This window comes from Primulina eburnea, chromosome 18 (genome assembly GCF_022965805.1).
Source record: "Primulina eburnea isolate SZY01 chromosome 18, ASM2296580v1, whole genome shotgun sequence".
NCBI classification, from domain to species: Eukaryota; Viridiplantae; Streptophyta; class Magnoliopsida; order Lamiales; family Gesneriaceae; genus Primulina; species Primulina eburnea.
In genome coordinates, this window is record NC_133118.1 from 11,664,457 (window position 1) to 11,670,190 (window position 5,734).

General features: G+C 40.8%; 1 long non-coding RNA gene across 1 annotated transcript; it reads left to right on the top strand.

The window, feature by feature from the left end:
- The first annotated feature begins 3,074 nt into the window (after nt 1-3,074).
- On the top strand, nt 3,075-4,539 carry LOC140819892 (uncharacterized). Its single transcript, XR_012115307.1, has 3 exons — nt 3,075-3,296; nt 3,437-3,476; nt 4,037-4,539. It is a non-coding gene; the product is annotated as an uncharacterized lncRNA (long non-coding RNA).
- Nucleotides 4,540-5,734: the final 1,195 nt, after the last annotated feature.

Here is a 5,734-nt window from a genome sequence, read left to right on the forward strand (position 1 = left end):
GGAAGAGTTTGCACAGAGCTATGGGTTCGCGGTTAGCATTCAGTACAGCCTATCATCCTCAGAGTGATGGTCAGTCAGAGAGAGTCATTCAGATTCTTGAGGATATGCTCAGAGCGTGTACTATTGACTTTCCAGGTAGCTGGGATTCTTTGTTGCCTTTGGCTGAGTTCACTTATAATAATAGCTACCAGGCGACGATTGGCATGGCACCGTATGAGGCACTTTATGGCAGGAAGTGCAGGTCTCCCTTGTATTGGGACGAGGTTGGTGAGAGGAAGATGTTGGGACCAGAGTTGGTCCAGCAGACTGCTGATGTTGTTGCTGTTATCAGAGAAAGGATGAAGACTGCCCAGTCCAGACAGAAGAGCTATGCAGATGTTCGTCGCAGACCTTTGCGGTTCGAGATTGGCGACCACGTGTTTCTGAAGATAGCACCTCTCAAGGGTGTGATGAGATTTGGCAAGAAGGGCAAGTTGAGTCCTAGATTTATTGGTCCATTCGAGATTTTGGACAGAGTTGGTGACAGAGCCTACAGATTAGCCCTACCTCCAGATCTTGACAGAGTTCATAATGTGTTTCACGTTTCGATGCTCAGGAAGTATGTTGCAGATCCTTCCCATGTTCTACGCCATGAGCCATTGGACTTGACGCCGAATTTGACGTATCAAGAGATTCCGATTCAGATTTTGGATCGCACAGTTAGAGTTCTGAGGAACAAAGAGATCGGCATCGTTAAAGTTCTTTGGAGGAACCATTTGTTAGAGGAGGCTACGTGGGAACCAGAGGATGAGATGAGAGAGAAGTATCCTGAGTTGTTCGTGCCGTGACGTCAATTTCGCGGACGAAATTCCCTTAAGGGGGGGAGATTGTAATAGCCGAGCCCGGTGTACGGTACGATTTAAGTTTCGTTTGTTATTTGGGATATTTGATTAGATGTTCAGAGTTGTATTTTTGGGCTATAGTATTGTTAGTTTTATTGTCTTGAGGTGTTAGTTGATGTTGGTTGTTCGTTTCAGAGTTTCGGATCGATTCTAGTTGCATGGGAATAGTGCTTGGCCGTGGCTTGAGTGCACCCGCGCTCTTAACTGGAGTGCCCCCGCGGTGTACTGTGCTGTTTTGGAGTTGGAATGCCGTGAGCACACCGCACCCGCGGTGATGTAGAGACCGCCCCTGCGGTAGAGACCGCACCCGCGCTGCTTGCGTCGCCGCACCCGCGCTGTTCGTGTTCCAGAATTTTTGAGAATGCCGTAACCATTGCGCACCCGCGGTGCTTAGAGGAGCGCACCCGCGGTGAAGGTATGGGCGAGTTTTTAAGCTACTTTTTGGAGTGGTTGGCCATACTTTCCCTTTCTTTTCTCCTCCATTCTCGACTTTTCTCTCCATTTCTAGGGTTTTTAGTCATTTCTTTCCATTCCTATCTTCGATTCAGGCGTTTGTTTGGAATTTCGACTTGAGTTCGACGTTCTCCTTGGTGCTAGGAAGCTTGGGTAAGTTTTTGGTGCGATTCTGTTAAGGTTGTAAATTAAGAGTTGTTTAGGTTGGTTGTTTATGTGGATTTATGGATTATTTAGCTTGTAATCTTGGATATTTAGTTGATATTGGTGTTATTTGTGGATTATTTGTTGTAGGTGGTGATCAAGAGCTAAGTTGAGGTGTTTGTTGTGGTTTGTAAGTGGAAATTCATTCCTTTTGCTCACATGATTTTATATGTATGTGTTTCAAAGAGTTTATTGTGTTATTCCCTTTCATTTGATCCATAGTATGTATTGTTATATGTATTGGAGGCATTGTATGTCTCATTATTGATTAAAGGGAATACAAAGAGATATATAGAGTTCAAAGTGATTGTTAAAACCAGAGAAGAGTTTAAATGTTTTCGGATTGATAAATACATAGTCAGAGATTGCATGCAATATTAGATGATCATCGCCCAGAGGCTTATATCCCTCAGAGTTATCGGTATTTATATCGATTTGGGATACGAGCAACCCCAGAGCAGAGATACTATTGATATCAATCCCCAGAGCAAAAGAGAAATACCATCATATTTTATGCTATTGCTATGTTATTGATATTCAGAGTTTACAGTTCAGAGTTGATGGTATTTATGATTTCAAAGAGATGTTTTACAGAGTTATTGTTTATTGTTATATAAGAGTTCCACTTGCTGAGATTTATTCTCATTTCAGTTATTTTCATGTGATGCAGATCAGAGTGGTGCCTCGGGACGTTGACTGTAGATCGGGGGTCATATGCATACACCGTTGGAAGGAGGATTTTGGCATGATCATAGGAATGATATTTTGTTTTTGTTATGTCATTTAAATGATCATGTATTTATTTTGTAAAGATATTTGATGAAATGTATTTTGAAACTCCTTCCGTATATTTTAAAGAGAAAATTTTATTTCCGCTGCGTATTTATTTTAATAGAGGATCGGGGTGTCACAGAGAGCTTCTGTAATAGCCGAGCCCGGTGTACGGTATGGTTTAAGATTTTGTATGATTATTGGCTATTTGGGTAAGTTTAAGTATAGTTTGGATGTTAAGAGTTTCGATTTATGATTTTAGTATGGTTGGTTTTAGATGATGTGCAGTGTTATTGTAGCGGCGTTACGATTAAATTCATGATAAATGGTATATTGATCCAAATGAGGTGAGGCCAATTGGAGTGGTTAGATAAGACATAAGGCTATAACTTTCGTATTTTGAGTTTTGTTCAAATCATTGTGGAAGGTAAGCCAAAAGTGTCCCGAAGTGTGTCGTGTGATTCGACGTTCCTCCAGTGACACATGTTGGGCGATTTAGCATAACTTTTTACTCAGACCTCCAAATGATCTTGAATTTTGAGGGAGTCAAGATAAGACATAGAGCTACAACTTTGTAGTTTACCACTTTTTCTATTTCGGACGGGAAGAGGCGTTTCTGAGGCGATCTTTGAAGAAGCTGTGCGCAGAGTAATATTTGGTCCGAAGGTAGAGCGCACCCACGGTCATGTAAGGACCGCACCCGCGGTCTCTGTGGTTCAGAAAATGGTTTTTGGTCGTAGGCTTGGCGCACCCACGGTCCTTGTGTTGGCGCACCCGCGGTCATGCATTATTGAGGTATGGGCGAAGCTTTAAGTTGCTTTTTGGTTGAGTTGACTTCACTTTTCACCTTACCTTTCCTCCATTCTCGTTTTTCCTCTCTAGAAACAAGGGTTTCCTTCATTTCATTTCATTTCCTACCTTTGATTCTTGGATCTGGTTCGATTTTCGACTTGAGATCGTGGTTCTCCTTGGTGCTAGGAAGCTTAGGTAAGTTTTTGGTTGAATTCTATCATGGTTTTGGAAATGGCATGCTATAGGTTGGAGAATTGGTTGGTTCTATGGATTATTTAACTTGTATTTTTGGATATAGAGTTGATGTTGGTGTTATTTATGGATTATTGTTGTAGGTGGTGAACCAAGAGCTTATTTGAGGTGTTCTATTGGGTTGTAAGTGGAATTTCATCCCTTTGCTCACATGATATTATATGTATTGTGTTTTAAAGGTTTCAAAGTGTTATTCCCTTCCATTGATCCATTGTTATGTATTGATTTCATTGATTATCTATTGGAGGCATTGTATGTCTCACTATTGTAAAAAGGGAATACAAGAGATATTATGAGATTGCGAAACGACGGCTTTAAATGATATTCAGAGTTCAAATGTTTTATTGGATTGATTAATCATAGTCAGAGCATTGCATGCAATTAGATGATCATCGACCATAGGCTTTTATCCCCTCACAGTTATCGATTTATATCGATGGGATATTGGCAACCACAGTCACAGATACTATTGATATCAATCCAACCATAGAAAAGAGAATACCATCGTATTGCTATCTATTGCTATGCTATTGCTACAGTTATTGCTACAGTATTCATGTTTCAGAGTTGATGGTATTTATGATTTCAAAGCCATGTTTTACAGAGTATACTATGTATCATTGCTATGTAAGAGTTCCACTTGCTGAGATTTATTCTCATTTCAGTTATTTCATGTGATGCAGATCAGAGTGGAGGCCCGGGACGTTGACTGTGGACAGGGAGTCATATGCATGCACCGTTGGAAGGATGATTTTGATGGCATGATCATAGGACTGATGTTTTGTATTTTGTTATACCTTTTGAATGATCATGTATTTATTTTGGTTGTAAAATGTTTAAAGAAAATGTATTTTGAAACTCCTTCCATATTTTAAAGAAAATTATTTTTATTCCGCTGCGTATTTTATTTAAAGAGGTCAGGGGTGTCACAATTGGTATCAGAGCGGTGTTCTTCGGACCAATGCATATGACTTCGTCTACTTTCAACTGTCCGGGTATGTTTTCTTGCATCTATCCATTGTTATATATTGATATGTCTTTTGTGAGCACATTGTAGAGTAGAGGATGCCACCTAAGAGGATAGAACCAGAGGTTGAGATGAGAGAGAGGTATCCTGAGTTGTTCGTGTAGTGACGTCAATTTCGGGGACGAAATTTCTCTAAGGAGGGGAGATTGTAATAGCCGAGCCCGGTGTACGGTATGGTTTAAGATTTTGTATGATTATTGGCTATTTGGGTAAGTTTAAGTATAGTTTGGATGTTAAGAGTTTCGATTTATGATTTTAGTATGGTTGGTTTTAGATGATGTGCAGTGTTATTGTAGCGGCGTTACGATTAAATTCATGATAAATGGTATATTGATCTAAATGAGGTGAGGCCAATTGGATTGGTTAGATAAGACATAAGGCTATAACTTTCGTATTTTGAGTTTTGTTCAAATCATTGTGGAATGTAAGCCAAAAGTGTCCCGAAGTGTGTCGTGTGATTCGACGTTCCTCCAGTGACACATGTTGGGAGATTTAGCCTAACTTTTTACTCAGACATCCAAATGAACTGACATTTTGAGGGAGTCAATATAAGACAAAGAGCTACAACTTTGTAGTTTACCACTTTTTCTAATTCGGAAGGGAAGAGGCGTTTCGGAGGCGATCTTTGAAGATGCTGTGCGCAGAGTAAGATTTGGTCCGAAGGTAGAGCGCACCCGCGGTCATGTAAGGACCGCACCCGCGGTCTCAGTGGTTCAGAAAATGGTGTTTGGTCGTAGGCTTGGCGCACCCGCGGTCATGCATTATTGAGGTATGGGCGAAGCTTTAAGTTGCTTTTTGGTTGAGTTGACTTCACTTTTCACCTTACCTTTCCTCCATTCTCGTTTTTCCTCTCTAGAAACAAGGGTTTCCTTCATTTCATTTCATTTCCTACCTTTGTTTCTTGGATCTAGTTCGATTTTCGACTTGAGATCGTGGTTCTCCTTGGTGCTAGGAAGCTTAGGTAAGTTTTTGGTTGAATTCTATCATGGTTTTGGAAATGGCATGCTATAGGTTGGAGTATTGGTTGGTTCTATGGATTATTTAACTTGTATTTTTGGATATAGAGTTGATGTTGGTGTTATTTATGGATTATTGTTGTAGGTGGTGAACCAAGATGTAATGCCCACGATTTTAAAACACGTTAGTTTGAGATATGAATGCAACCAGATTATGTTGAGATTTAAAAGTTAAATATGTAAATTTTTGGGCGAAAGTGACTCGCCCGGGCGGACGCTTTTGACCGCCCGAGCGAGAATGCCTCGGAGAAGAGGGTCGAGAGTCACTCGCTCGGGCGGATGTTTTTGACCGCCCGAGCGAGGCTGCTGGAATGGGCGAAGGCCGAGAGTTGTTCGCC